Source organism: Neodiprion pinetum, chromosome 1 (assembly GCF_021155775.2).
Source record: "Neodiprion pinetum isolate iyNeoPine1 chromosome 1, iyNeoPine1.2, whole genome shotgun sequence".
Lineage (NCBI taxonomy): Eukaryota > Metazoa > Arthropoda > Insecta > Hymenoptera > Diprionidae > Neodiprion > Neodiprion pinetum.
In genome coordinates, this window is record NC_060232.1 from 13699305 (window position 1) to 13715275 (window position 15971).

At 40.6% G+C, this 15971-nt stretch overlaps 1 long non-coding RNA gene across 4 annotated transcripts; it reads right to left on the reverse strand.

Annotated features, from left to right (window-relative positions):
- Positions 1 to 8318: 8318 nt before the first annotated feature.
- Positions 8319 to 14257, reverse strand: LOC124213205 (uncharacterized). 4 transcript variants are annotated; one of them, XR_011177642.1, is made up of 7 exons: positions 13787 to 14257; positions 12728 to 13348; positions 11875 to 12243; positions 11140 to 11732; positions 9790 to 10003; positions 9281 to 9653; positions 8321 to 9193 (listed from the first exon to the last, which is right to left on the reverse strand). It is a non-coding gene; the product is annotated as an uncharacterized lncRNA (long non-coding RNA). The 4 variants fall into 4 exon arrangements; XR_006881836.2 differs by having other exon boundaries at positions 8319 to 9193; positions 11140 to 12243; positions 12524 to 13348; XR_011177643.1 differs by having other exon boundaries at positions 8320 to 9193; positions 9281 to 9545; positions 11140 to 12243.
- Positions 14258 to 15971: the final 1714 nt, after the last annotated feature.

Genomic DNA, 15971 nt, shown 5'->3' on the forward strand with positions numbered 1-15971 from the left:
GACGAGCTTATCCACGTGAATAAACTGGACACGAAATTCGGTGCGAGAATCGTTCTGCGCATGGTCGGGGAGCCGACCGCACCATATCTTCCCTCATCGAACATACGGTCAAAATGCATATGAATCGATGGGGAATATAGTGGTCAATAGGGTGCCAGACTTTATAGAGAATGGATCCTGTCCGGAGTGTCAAAAAATATGTCACTTCCGGTCAGTTTTTTCGAGGTTATCTTCCCTCATCGAACATATGATTGAAACTAGTACCAATCGATAGGGGAGGTCGAATACTTGAAAAAAAAACCGGAGTGCCACCCCCAACCCTATCTAGGGGGGCGGCTGCCATCCCTAAGTGTATGCTTTTTTGGTCCTTAACTTCCCTCGTCGAACATACGATTTTTTTTTTTTTTAAATTGAAGATTACCCTCCCCAAACCTGAAAAAACCGGGGTGCCACCCCCCACCCTTTCCGGAAGGGCGGCAGACACCCCCAAAAGTCAAACAACTTTACTTACGACTACATTTAGGGGTGGCTGCCGCCCCCCCGGACAGGGTGGGGGTTGGCACCCCGGTTTTTTCTTCAAGTAACGAGTAAAAGTTATTGATACGTGGAAACTTGTACAATGAATAATTTAGTGATCGTGATTATGCAAAATCGGGAAAATCGAATGCTCAGAATACGACAAACACTACGCGATGCCTCAGACCCATTCCATATAATTTACATATATTTATATTATTTATTATATATTTTATATATTGTACTTCTGTCACGTTCATTTTCTTCAACAATTCTTTCTGACATTCACAACAACTTTTATAGGTTATCTGACAAAATGGCGTCAACTTTCGTGAAAATGTGAGATCCCTATAACGGAAGTGCCTAGTTACTTCACATGTTCACTCAAGAGATCCGTAATAGAGTGACTAAACTCACGTGAGATCAGAATGTGAGAAGTGAGTAAACTCGCTCGAGAACCGTAATAAGCCCCCATATGTCAAAATCATTATTACACCACCTTTTGTAGGGCAAAGACTATATTTACTCCCTACATATTAACTGGAGTATTCAGTCAACGGCACGGTCTAATAGACAGGTTTGGCACTCCGGCTGTAAAACCGTGCTCGAAAATGAAACCGTTGTTGTGAATTTTCGCCGCTAGCGCTAGTGAGGGAGAGGCCTACTTAGTACGCATACACTAGCCTCGGAGATCGCAGCGCTCCGGTCTTTGGTGCACAAATTGAGAAACACAGGCTTCAAGACGGTCACGCTGCGTTATTATAGGAAGGGACTTGGAGTGCCCAGACCTGTCTATAAGACTGTGGTCAACGGTGATAGTTGCGATAGGTATGCATACCGGGTGTCTTTGAGTGAACGCCGCAGTTTGCAGGGTTCCCTACCGCCGAGTAGCACAAATATCGGTATGAGTTATCGGTATGATGCGCGTTTCAGGTCATGTAGTACGTTTATCGACCGACCAAGCTCACCCTTTCTTTATCCTATATTAAATAAACAAACGAATGGAATGGGTTCAAATTTCGACGGTGCATCACTCTTTTGCAGCGGAATTCAGGAAAAAGTTACTCATGTCTTCGTGTACTATTATCTCCCACATCTCCCGTATTTCAGGAGCCAAAAAGTGAATACCTGAAATACTATGCACGATTCCGGAAAGAATGAGGAGTAAAATGAGCCACCGTGAGAGTGTTTTCATGCAATATTAACGTCGCTAGGGGAGAACTAGGAAATACAAGAATTTCGTAAATGAAAAATACTCACGATCAACTGGGCGCACGGCCAAGCGTTTCTTGATTGCCCGTGCGCCCAGCTGATTGTGAGAGCATTTTTGCAATGAGCAAAGACTGCCCGTGATGCCAAGTTGTATGGATTTGGCCAAGCAGTTGTTTCGTTGTTTATAACATATGCTGAAGCGCATAGTAATCGCGTTTCAGAGTCAAATTGAGTGATTATTGGGAGCGAACCGAAATTCGCTGGCAGCGCTAAAAACTCCCTAGGACAGAGGTGGAGCTACTCACGAACTTAGTAGTGCAGCAAAGATAAAAGATTGTTGACAGCCCCAGGAGCTAATGTTGGAACGCACCCTATATCACATGACTTGATGAAAGTAATTTTGACTGGACTTCTGTTTTACCGATATTTGTTCTTCTCAGCGCGCAGCGTTAACCCCTTGAGTGCCGCGGACAAAGATCTTTGTTTTTCTCGACTTGGCCCAAAGTGCCGAGAAATCACGAATCTTTGTTCAATGAATAAGTGCCCTAGCAACGCCTGATGATATGTCACCCGTAACTAAAGCGTATTTTCCTATATTTTGGGCTATGCTGAAAAGGATCACATCAAATCTTTGTCCTGACATAGTAGTCAAGTAGACGGGAGAAATGATCACCAAATGATCAGATATTGGGCACTCGGGGGTTTTCGGGGGCGCTGATCATGAATCCGAAATCAGATTTGACAAATCCAAGATGGCGACCTACTACAGCGCATGAGCATTAGTATGACTGGTATATAAATGAGGAATTGCTCCGAAACTGGTCACTCGGGGGTTTTCGGTGGCGCTGATCATGAATCCGATACCACATTTGCGAAATTCTCAAACGGAGACCCACCACTGCGCATGCGCATTAGAAAAAGACCTTTACAATCGAGGATTTGAGCTGTCTTCGAACTTGGAAGTTTTTGGGAGTGCTGATCGCGGGAATGTAATCGAGTTCAGAAAATTTCAATATCCTGACCCAGTAATGGACATATGCGATAGAATATTCCGTATGAATGTGACTGGTATACCTGAATTAATGATTCAAAAGTTTGCGGGCACACAGAGGGTACAATTCCACAGCGAATCCTGAATTCTACATGAGCCATACCAATGCGCATGCGCAGTAATCGGTCGCCATCTTGGAATGTTGTAAATCCGATATCGGATTTGCGACCAGCGCTCTCGAGAACCCCGAGTGACCAATTCCAGATCGATTCCTCGTTTATACGCCAGGCATACTAATGCGCATGCGCATTTGTGGGTCGCCATCTTGGGATTTTTCAGATCTGGTTTCGGATTCATGATCAGCGCCCTCGAAAACTCCGGTGTGACCAGTTTCAGAGCTATTCCTCAATGATACGTCAGTCATACTAATGCGCATGCGCAGTAGTAGGTCGCCATCTTGGAATTTTCCAAATCCGATATCGGTTTCGTGATCAGCGCCCCTGAAAATCCCCGAGTAACCAATTCCAGATCTATTCCTCAAGTATAGATCAGTCATACTAATGCGCATGCGCAGTAGCGCGTCGCTATCTTGAAAGTTTGCAAATCTGATATCGGATTCGTGATCAGCGCCCCCAAGAACCCCCGAGTGGTCAATTTCAGATGAATTGCTCTAAGTTTGAGTTTTAGCACTTTGGGCACATTTCATAAAATTGACTTGGCACTCAAGGGGTTAAGACTGCTAGCCTTATGGAGTTATGTGAAGTTGGCCTGAATCCTTCGAATTTCTTAAATTTTATGTCAAAAAATTTTTCCCAAATTGCTAGGTATTTTTTATTATTTGCTCCCAAGTAGCTTTCGAGAAATTTGAAAAAAAAAAATGAAAACGTATATCTGGCAGTGGCCAAGTGTTTCGCGAATTCTCGAAAATCATGAAATTCGTGGGTAATTCGTGTACCGTATAATTGCTCTTAATCGCTCCGTCATTTTTTTTGTTTACTCCCACACGGTTTTTGGAGAAGTCCACAAAACATTGCAAGTAACGTGAGTCGGTAACGTTTCCAGTAAAATGCCGCTAAATTCAAACAAATGTTGGTGACAGAATATTCGTTATTCCATTCGTTGACTTGTTGACTGAAGAATATCCAAATCAAAAACATCTGAAATGTAAAAAAGCCGCCAAGTGCCATAATTACATTATAATGAAAAACTCATCGTCAATCTTTGCCGTAAAATCAGGAAAAATAGCAAGCACGACCTCCCCGCACGTACAGGTCGTGAAGTTGGACCTCGCTTTTCGTGTCGTGATATCGAAACATCATTCCAAGAGCTACGTACTTGGCGGGCACACTTTTTCTTTTTCACCCATACTCGGCCTATGTGCCCTTGTAAATTTAATCAAATTGCACAAGCAATGATAATATTATTAGCTTTGAATCAAATAATTGAGTAACGATAAAAATTGTATTTATATATGGTGATAATGATATGTTTTCTGTGTTCTATAATTACTGCTTACGGAAACAACTTAAATCGATCGTTGAGGGTTTATTCATGAGGTGAGAATTGAATATCAAACTAACACAATTTAATACAACTTTATTTTAATGAGAGAAAATAAAAATTCTTCGTCACCGTCTTAGTGCAGCCTGTAGCGGGTAAATTCACGAACTGCCTGGAAATTGCTATGTCATCATAAGGATTTGACCACAATTAAGAAAGGCTTATCTTTGAATTGAGAATCTTTTCTGTAGAAAAATATTTTTGCATATTTAGTAGGATATAAGATAAACTACTGATAGTGTGACTTTTGTTATTTATACTTCCGGTCAACGGCTGTTTTGAACTGCTTGATGTGTATCGGGATAGGGAAAATCGCTGCGTGCGAGCGCACGGACGCAACGATTCTCCCATTTTCCAGTAACAGGTAGATATTATTCATTGATACTATGTCGTAAATATTAAAGCGAGAAACATTGACAATGCGATTAAGTTTTTTTTCTAGACAGTGACGTATTATTTTTGATAGTAGCACAAAACTTTGAGAAAACAATAGGAAAGTCAATTTTTATTTGGCCCGTAGTATTTAGTGACGCTGCAGATAAAAAATTAGAACTTATTATCTCCAGAGTGGCAATATTGAAAGGTGTACTTGCTGTGTATGAACATAAGAAATATTACACAATAATATCCAGTCAGTTTTCGAATTTGCCGGATACGGGTTAAACTAAGAAGCTACAAAGGATTTTTAATTTCTCTGACCAAACTAAAGTTATGCTAGGCTGGCTGTTGGTTTTATTTCCCTCCCCTTTCCACGGTAAAGTTATATGTTCGAGTAATGTGTTGACAACGAGACAGACGAGAACGTGTTTAACTATAACGTATGTTTAATAGCGATTAATCTAAGTACAATGATCCTTGTTGGTAGACAAAACATAAGGTTTTACCAAATATAAACGTAGACAACAAAATTGAAAATAAAATTAAAGAAATAATAAATCTATCAGAATTCGTCGGTGCTGCTCCTAAACTTCCCTACAGCTCAAACGTTAAATACGCGGGTCTTCTCAATATTTCCTCAAGAAGTCCCGGGCTATCGTAGACTCTAATTTCTATACTCTTTACTAAATTTCGGACTAAGCTCTATCCTTGAATTTCCTCTATAAATCTCGTGAAGCTGAATTCGATAACGTTCTCTAGATGAGAAACGCCTCGTTACAACATGACGCAGCTCGGCGCTATGCCGGACAACTGGAATAATAACTTTGACTATCCTTCTCTTCGGTGACGCAGTTCGGCGCTTTGCCGGAGAACTGGTTACCGCTCTTCGTGGTCCTCCAGTTTTATACTCTCCCGGAGCTGTTGATGGATGATCCTGTCGACGTCATTTCCCCATTCGTGTGTCCTGTCGTGGGTCGTCGTCCTGGTATGCGTTGGTCAGCGTTGGTCAGCGTCCGTCGTCTTTGTTTACTATTTTGGATGCTAGCAGGTCACGGTCGCTATCGATGGTCGTCTCGATCAGCTGTCTGTGTCAGTTGTTGATATGTTTTGTATATGTCACAGGCACTATTGGTATTGATGCGACTTTGAACAACTGCCCGTTACAACATATATCATTCATAATAATTATATCAACTACTTTCATTTATAAATATTTATTACTTGTAATAACAATAATAATATTATTATTAGGTTGGTGCTGCATTGCGCACGCGTTAATTATCCAACCCTCGATCACAACGCCGACCTGGCGGCTACAAAGTGAGATAAATAACCGGCCGTGAAATTAAGCACCCCCACTACCTTCGTTGCCAGACCTGTATGTAAGACCGTGTCCCAGACTACTGTGACGTCGGAACGGTACCTGGTGGAAATTTCCAGATCCCAGACACTGGAATCGTTCACACAGCTACAGCTAGACTCACATCAGTAGTTTGGGTCACCAATTACCGATAAAGTATTGAAATACACCGGACAACGGGCATTCTGTCGCTCTAATCGAACGAACCGAGGAAGGAGTAATTGTTAGATGAAAGATTTAATTAATGGGCTTACCTTTTGAGAATAATCTGGACATGATGACTTGCAGCGTAGATTGGTAAGAGGGTTTAACGGAATGACTGATTTTCATATATTTGGATACTTTGATTGATTTGGATTTATTTTATAAGTTCAATATTTCAAGTCACAAACAACGGGGTTACTTAGTGTAAGATCTTAAATTAATATGACAAAATGGAGTTGAAAGCTCGCTGGATTTTTGGGTAGAGTAACGTTGTAGGAAAAGTTTAAATGCAAAAGGCAAAAGGATTTTACCGCAACACTGTACCGGAATAAGATGACGAATCTGGTGGTAGAAACCAAGAGGACGAGCCGATGATCGTTCGCCGTTTTTATAGGTGTTGATCGTTGCGCAGAACGATCCCCTTCTTTAGCTTTTGTTAACTTTTGCGCACCTTCCCTTTTTTTCTAGGAATTAGAATTAGGGTACAACATCTTCACCGCATGTAAGCCTGTGATCTTAGTTCTTTAGCTATTACTATATTGCAAGCTTTTACACATGGTATAACGCTGCGTTGGTGCGGTGGTGTAGGTGTAGGGTCGTTGCGCTGTAATTTTCCATTCGGCGTGGGCTTTAGTGTTGGGGCAACAAGCCCCCCTTGGCCCCTCGGCTACCATGCTTCTTCCCCCCTGTCGGCGTTAGGACCCGGGCCGATTTTAGCAGCTATTTCCTAATATGGTAATCGCAGTGCGTATGCGCTAGAGGTAACCCATGTTTCGTGGTGTACGTTAGTGCCGTGTGCATTTTCGGGGTCACGATGCGCTGGATTCTAGTCGGAGTTTACTTCTTAAATATTCTTACTATCCTGTTCGTTACAAAGTCTATATATTAAGATTGCCATATCGGTTACTTGTCGTTTTATTAGTTTTATAGCGTGTAACTATATAAAATTGCATATGTATTATAATTGATTACTGTCGTTATTCACTTGAAGTACAATAGCGATTGCTTATGAAACATAATTGCTATTTGCTTAACATTATTAGGATCGCGCTGCTGCGAATATTCTTAGGTGTTTGTGCTATAACTATCTTAACAGATTTAGGGTATTTAACAATTTGATAATTCGCAGTTTTAGAGCAGGTTCACATGTGTGCTTTCGTATATAATTCTCTTCTGTAATTATTAATTCTTATATCGATATAAATCGGCTTGGAAGCTACTAGAACGTTGTTCTTATGTTTGTCGGTTGCCTGTTACTGGGCGTTGCCACGTAAGCATCTTTGAGTCTCTTGCGAGTTGATTTACTTTCAATCGTTTCGTCGTTAAGTTTCCTAATGTGCTCTGTAGATGGAGCTCTGTATGGCTCCATATTGGAGATCTGTATTGCCTTCAAAACGCTGCGCGTGTTGCTTACAATACGGCGTTACGGAGGAAAGTATGATTCATGCTGGATAATTGGTATTCATAATTTGATGGTTTTGCAGTCTCTGGTTTTATTGCACGGATTATTGCAGCAGTGCATCTATCTTTACATTATGTCGGTTACACACGTATCTATGGTTTTACAGTCTTCTATACTCCAGGCTATATGGTATGGCGTAAGTTGCTTAAAGTGTAGCTCTCAGCTCCGAATGCACAAATGGCATTGTCGAGTGTTATATAATAATTGGATATAATGGTGTTAATATGATAATGGTATATAATAACGTATAATAATATTATAGCTCTTTGTAGTGCGAAGATCTCGTAACATGGTTCTTAAGCTTTGATTAGTGAATGTCATAGTTATTTCGATCTAGGGATATTTCAAATAGTTAGACAGTTGATTTAATACCTTATGGTTACAAGATTCTCGTACTTTGAGTTAGGTTAGTTGATAAAAGTAACATGCAGTAATAATAGTCGATAAAACATACGGACGTTCCGGTCGGATGTTACACACTTCTCACATCTTCATCTCACGTGAGTTTAGTCACTCTATTACGGATCTCTTGAGTGAAAATGTAAAGTAACTAGGCACTTCCGGTATAGGGATCTCACATTTTCACGAAAGTTGATGCCAATTTGTCAGATAACCTATAAAAGTTGTTGTGAATATCAAAAAGAATTGTTGAAGAAAATGAACGTGACAGAAGTACAATATATAAAATATATAATAAATAATATAAATATATATAAGTTATTGTATTGAATGGGTCTGAGGCATCGCGTAGTGTTCGTCGTATTCTGAGCATTCGATTTTCCCGATTTTGCATAATCACGATCACTAAATTATTCATTGTACAAGTTCCCACGTATCAGTAACTTTCACTCTTTAACCAACAAATATGGAGTGATCTTCGTTCTCTGATGAAACCGGTGGAACTTTACCTCCGTGAAGTTGGCCCCCCGAAGTTATTATTTTTAAATCTAATTAATGCAATTCGTTTGAGAATCGTTTGAGAGGGTTTGAGAGTAAAGAAAAATCGTTTGAGAGTTAATAGTTTTTCCGGAAAATTGATTTTAATTTTGGGTGTGAAGTTGGCCCCCATATTTTCCATCTTCTCAAAAAATGGACTTAGACGTTTAATTTTTTTGAATCTTTTGAGAATCGTTTGAGAGGATTTGAGAGTAGAAAAAAACTGTTAGAGAGTTAATATTTTAATTGATATTCCATAATTATTGAGTGATTGATTTCCCCATGATTTCCCCTAGTTTCCGAACACTTCCGGCCTGCGCAATGGATATGCGCGGTGTACATGCGTAGTGTATCTAAAAATCAGCTGGAGGCTGGTCGTGAGTGTTCTGCGCCGAAGAAACTGGCGTTTCTGTTTCAGCGTGTGTTCTCCAGTAACAAAATCAATTAATCCTTCAAAAAATTGAGCAACGTTCCAACGAGAGCAATAATGTTCAAAGAGTTGAAGTTGAATCGAGGTTCCCGGCGGCCAAGAGCAGCTGACTGACCTTGGGAACGCCGTTGGCGATGGTGAAGCCTGAAAACGATCGAGCCAGCGATAAAATTGAAAGAAAATGTCGGAAAAACGATTAAAATGGTTTTTTTTTAGAAAATTGCGAATTACCGATCGCTCCCGGTTGGTACATTGGACTGTTTTTTATGCAAACGTGCGTCCCGTAACTGATGTCCGTCGAGACGACCATCGAGGGTCTGTGTTTGCGATATTTCGCCTCGTATTTGTCCCACAATTTTTTTCGCTGCGCAAAAGCTACACAGCTACAGCTACACAGTTTATTTACCTTGTAAATGCGACAAGGGATGGTACGCCTAGCCGAGTAACATGGATCGTTCGCAAGGTCGTTGCAAGCACGATCCAAGATTTACAAGATCTGAGAACACAGAAATCTTGGGATAGACGAACAGGAACATCGCTGACATATATTATAAGCCCATCGACATTCTACGTTTCTTCCAATTATGAGTGCATTATTCCTTATCTGCAAGTAAATATCAATTTTGGCGTTCTATAAAAGATTTCACTTTCTGTTGCACTGCGTTAAAAAGATTTCGTCAAGTTTCCCGTTTTCGACGCTCGTGTCTTTTTCCAATAGTTTCATCCAATTCTTCTCTTACCATTGGTGTCATTGACAGAAAATTGCTCAGCTTCGTCTCCATGTCCATCTGGTACCCGTTCGATTTACGATAATCCGCATCCTCGAAACTCGTATTCCTTCGTCAATATCGGTCGCTACAGCTGATTTCAGACGCACTGCGCAGACATATTGCGCATATATAGTGCGCACACACAATGCGCACACACAATGCGCACACCGAAAGTGCTCTAATCCTAGGGGAAATCGCACATTGAATAATTATTTAATATCAATTAAAATATTAATTCTCTAACAGTTTTTTTCTACTCTCAAATCCTTTCAAACGATTCTCAAACGATTAAAAAAAAATTATACGTCCAAGTCCATTTTTTGAGGAGATAGAAAATATGGGGGCCAACTTCACACCCAAAATTAAAATCAATTTTCCGGAAAAACTACTAACTCTCAAACGATTTTTCTTTACTCTCAAACCCTCTCAAACGATTCTCAAACGAATTGCATTAATTAGATTTAAAAATAACAACTTCGGGGGGCCAACTTCACGGAGGTTGGAACTTTCAGGCAAATCCAAGCAAATTACGCTCACGAGCATGCGCAGAACGATTCTCGACACCGAATTTCGTGTCGAGTTTATTCACGCGGATAATTTCGTCTTTTCATCTCGTGAGATTCACGGTAATAGGGTGAGCCATTCACTTTCGTCATTTTCACTCGATTCGAGAACCGTAATAAGCTCCCTAACCTCAAAATACCATGTTGGATAGACACGCCGATTCGTATCAGTTTGAGTTTATGGTTTGTTCAGTGATGACGTCATAACCCCGATAATTTTATAATTTTAATAAATCAGAAGAAGGGGTTTACTATCAAACATTTGCAGCAATAAATTATTGCCCTACAAACGATTCTCTAACAACACGTGACAGAATTTATAGAACATGTTGAACTTTATATATGATTGTTGGCTAGATACATGTAGAATTTTTTATTATTTTGTTTAAAAAAATTTGTTCATATCAAACAATTTTAAATATACTACAATCATCTACAGACGAACTACAAACGATTACGTTAATTAGAATAGATTAGATTGATGGTTTGTCGGCTAAATTCATATTAATAACGAACAGAAACAAATTAAACGAAATATACTGAAACAGTTATGCCAAAATGTATTAGCTGGTGGGAAATATCAGTTATTACAGGCTGAGGTTATTATTGATGATAAAATCAGCCAAAACTAGGGAAACGTGGGAATGATCTTGTGCTAATGCAACAAATCCTTGACTTTAACTCTGGGGAAGTTAAAATAGGGGCATTCCCAAAAAACACAAATAGCTAAGGCGACAGGGTGACTGCACGAGCATACCTGTCAAGACACCAAGATCATTTTGGCCAGGTGCTCGTTTGCTCTAGCATGGTTAGATTTAATGCGATCAAATAGAGTAATCTTGTTCCTGCCAAGCTCGAGACCACTGAACCATGGTCAGTTTTGAAATCCATTAACTAGGTAGCAGTCAGTAACACCCTTGCAACGACCTGACTCAAGGATATACGATTGGCTGGCGGATGCAGTGGAACTTCTTGTGTGCTGCCTCAAATCTGCCCAGTAGATTCAGTTATTAAACTCATTGATCTGGTCACCCACCCAGCGGGCAGCAAGGTCGACTAGTTGATATCCCGGGATGCCCGTGTGAGCGGGAACCCACACTAGATAGCACTGTCCCCCGAGATTATACATGTCAAATAATTTCTGCTTTCTAGTAATTAAAATGGGGTTAAACATATTTTTTGTTTGCGGAGCCTTCAGGGCGGTGAGGACACTTAAGGAGCCTGACAAAATTAATATCTTCACGTAGCCCTTGTCTTTGACTAGGTTTAGGACTTCAGAGATTCGAGGGTGAGTTCGAAATTGAGGAACCGTTCAGTTGGATGTGTATTGACTTGTCTCCGAGGGGTCTCCTAGAAAAGATGCAGAATTGAATTTTCTTTGAGCTTACCATTAGCCCCCTGCGAAGGAGCCAGGTGCTCATCAATTCCAATGAGGATGATACTTCATGAGGGTCACTTGTAGGTCCTGTTGAGGAATAAATTACCACATTACCAGTGTAGGTGAGGATTCTTGTGCTATGGCCAGTGTTCTAAAAGATGCATTTTAAGTAAGTTGAAAAGATGAGCACTCCGGGCTGAACCCTGGGGCAGACCCACGTTCGTTGTCCTGACGCTAAGGTCAGCCCCCTGAGCCCTACCATGAACCACTCTTTGCCAGATGACATGCTTCACAAAAATTACGATCCGGTCTGGAATGCCAAGTGCAGTTATTTGTTGGATGAGAATTTTCGAAATGACATTGTCAAATGCCTCTTAAATATCGAAAAATACACCAGCAAAGTGCTCCTTCTTGAGAAGATTTAATCTGATGTCCGTTGTAAGTACAGTGGCATTGTCGCTAACAGATTTTCCTTTCCTGAAACTATAAAAACAGTTTAGCAGAATTTGCCAGTTTTCAACCCACCAAAGCAGCTTGAAGTTTATTATCCGTTCTAGCGTTTTGAGGATTGCTGAGGAAAGTGAGATGGAAAATCGTGTGCTCTAAGGATTTTTTTGAAGAAGGATAAAAGAAAATATAATCCTTCGGGAGGGAAGCGTTTGAGCACTTCATTAATTATGAGGTCTATTTTTGGAGGTATAGACGGACCATTTCAATTTCTCTAGAGTTAGTAGGTCGCTATCTAATAGCTGGTCAAAATTACCCGTATCGGAAAATGAAAACTCTTCCGCCATGTAGGGATAGAAACATCGTTGGAGGCTGAGACTATGAACGGATCCTCCGGGGAGTAAGAAGTTATAGACTTAGTTATAGGAAAACTTTGTTCACGAGGTCAAGATTACTTCTACGTAACTTCTACGTTATAGACTTAGGAAGGTGGAATCCCTTTTGGAAGGGTTTTATAGACCTCTGGATTTAGTCCAACTTCGTCTGTGGGCCAAAGGAAGAAGAGAATTCTTGGAAGCTTTTCCGTTTGATATTTCTGAGGTAGTTCTTAACCTCCTTTTCAAGTTTGTTACATGCTTCTAGGTTTTCGTTGTTGGGGTTATTCCGGAAGCACTTAGCTGCTGCTCCGCGAGAGACAACCAGTTTGGTGCACTCATAGTTCCACCACAGCGCTGCAGGAGGTCAACCTTCGGGTGTGGAAGACCTCTTGGAACCTTTCGCCCGTGCTGCCAGAAGGAAGTCATATATAGAATTAAGAAACGAATTATATACGATATCGACATTTCCTTCTTTGATAAGAGTAGTGAGGAGTGTGACTTAATGAAATTCCCAAAGGACATTCACTCCACGTTGCCGAGAGAAAGTTTTTCCCTGCACTGGAATTTGATTTCCTCCAGTCGTAAATGAATAGGAAAGTGGTCACTATATAAAGAATCTCTCATTATAGACCATGAGGTCTCCGTGGAGAAAGCGGCTAACACAAAGGTCAGATCGAGAACACTCCATCTATTTAGCTCAGTATGAATCCTGGTGGCGGACCCGGTGTTTGGTAGAACGAGGTTGCTATCTTTAGATGCTTCCGCTAAAAATTTACCATCCTGGTTAAGGAGTTGACTGCCCCGTAGGGCATGTTGTGAATTTAAGTCACCAGAAACGATAAGCTTATTAAATTGGTGTAAAGTTTGGAAGAAATCCTGGAGTCCTTTTACTCTGGCGTGTTAAAAATTTGTTAGAAGGATGGTAAACGTTTAGAATATGCAAGTGTGAGTCAGAAAGCTTGATTTGGACCATGTCCCACTCTAGTTTGTTTGGGAGAGGGAGATGGTTCAACTTATGATAATATAAGTCCTTGGATATGAGGAAGGCCAGTCGGCCCCCCTCCCCAGGATGGGAGTCAACTCGTCCTTCGTCACTGTGTTAAAGCCCTTGTGGGTTAAAAGTTGATTTGAGTTAAGTTAGATTTCTGTGAGACAAATAACATTAAAATCATTGATGAATCCTCTAAAATTGTTCCACTTACTGTAAATACTGTGACAATTCCACCGCAGTAAATTAAGTGTGGTCACCATGTAGCTGATGGCGTTACCGCCTGAAGACCTCTTCTGAAGCTTTGATTATTGCAATTATTCTTTCAGAACCAGGGAATTCTTTGGCAATTCTTTGGCATAGAAAATTAGAAATGTCCCCTAGTGAGTTTCGAATTTCCGCTTTTACCCAGTCCATCATCCTCATTTTAGATTCATATGGGTAGGGAATGGATTGAGATGTTTATAAAACGTATTCGGTTTCCGTGGGGTCACTGGGGGCATCGCACATCACATGCGGGGTGAGTGTAGTTGAAAAACTGCTCATAACTGAAACAGTCACGTCGAGTTTGGTTACGGCAAATTTTGCTTGATTGGCGTTCTTTTGTTTAAAGTAGATCGGACAGTTCCGATCCGACGCTCTGTGCCTGCCTTCGCAGTTCACAGCGAAAATTCTAAATGGATCTATGAAGCCAACAAGACCTTTCATTATGAAAACTGCCGCAGTTTATACATTTGACTTTTCTCCGGCATTGAGATTCAACGTGTCTGAAGTAGAGGCACTTTCGGCACAATTTAAGGGATGGGAGGTAAGGGAGCACGTCCCTCACGTTGAAAAAAATAGTCAACTTTTCAGGAAGGGCTACCGTCAGGAGCTCGGAAAACCCACGAAATGCTTCCTGTATACAATACCTCCGTAGTTAAGTCACCTAAGACCGTACAGTTTTCTAAAACTTTTCCCTCCAAAAGCGAGGAATCGACACCTTTAACTAAAGCGATTTTATAAATACAGCTGTCGAAGACGTATGCTCCTAAGGTTGGGTTACCCTTATAAATATCCTGGTCCATGAAGAAATTCGCATCCTCGATATTATTAAAGATACTATATTGGTTGATGCCAGAGGCTTTAATGCTAGTGACGCCTTTGAGTAGGCCGTTGCCCTTGACAATTTTCGCAAAGCTCATGGCACCTGAACCAGGTATGGGGAATGGTCACCCTGCCTGTATCTATTATCCCGGACCCTGGAGGATGGAATCCAGGGAGTGATCAGGTCGGTTCCTCTTTTATTAGGAGGCGAATTAGAATTAGAATGTGCCTGGCTCGCTTTCACTCTACGGTTAGTTGAAGATTAGACATTACAGTAACACAAAACGAACAAGTAACAAAAAAAATTGGAATCCCTTACTGAGACCCGAACAGCGGGAGGGGGAGGAATAGCCAGTAGATTCACCCTTGACCATTTCTATCAGTGAGATCCCAGTTTTTTTTGAAGATTGAAATCTAGTGTATGAATATTCATCCGAGTAGCGAAGAGCGAGCATGTAGAGGATAGGGTCGAAGCCGTTGGCAATGACTGTGTGGGCCAGCAGCGTTTGGTATAGTACCCTGGCCGATTGTGATAATCGAAAAAGTAACCCGTGGGTTATAATTTTCTGAGTTCCTGTCCATTGCACTAACTGCGAGGGGAATGCAAATCTTGATAATATAACACTAGGAATATGAATCAGTGAATTCTTGAAACTAGGATTTAAAGCCGTCTTGACCAATTCGGCCATCTTGAAGCACTCAGCCGCTAGCACGCAAAGCATAGGTGACCCTAAATCAGTGCAATTATATGTCAGTTCGTTTAACACACGATCCTATAAAAGCACCCAAATCTTAATTAGCGTAACCGTAGTCAATATTCGTATCAAAGGGCACTACGAAATCAAGCCACGAAAAACATAATCGTGGGTTTCTTTCAGGCTTTTCTGTTAGCAATTGTGATACATCTTGAGTCAATGCACCAGTGTTTAAGTATAGTTACTTGCTCATTAAGCACAATATAAATTTTCAAAGAAAACTGATGTGGTTCCCATCAAATTGAATCAAATTAATTATTTTACTGTTTCCAGTGTATGTCTACGGATTCGTTTTCCATCCATTTTTTTTATATTTAACTTGTTACGATAAAATCACCTAGAATTTTCTAAATTTGTACGCAATACAGAAGAATCAATTAGGAATGGATAGACGGAATTATGTGTTGCAGATTGGATTGAATTGAAATTGCTCATTACAATTGAAATATAAAAAATTGGAAAGAAACCAAATCCGTAGATGTAAATATTTAAAATAATAAAACGATCAATATAGATTGTTTTCCGCACCATGCGATTAGTATTTTTACCAAATTTGAA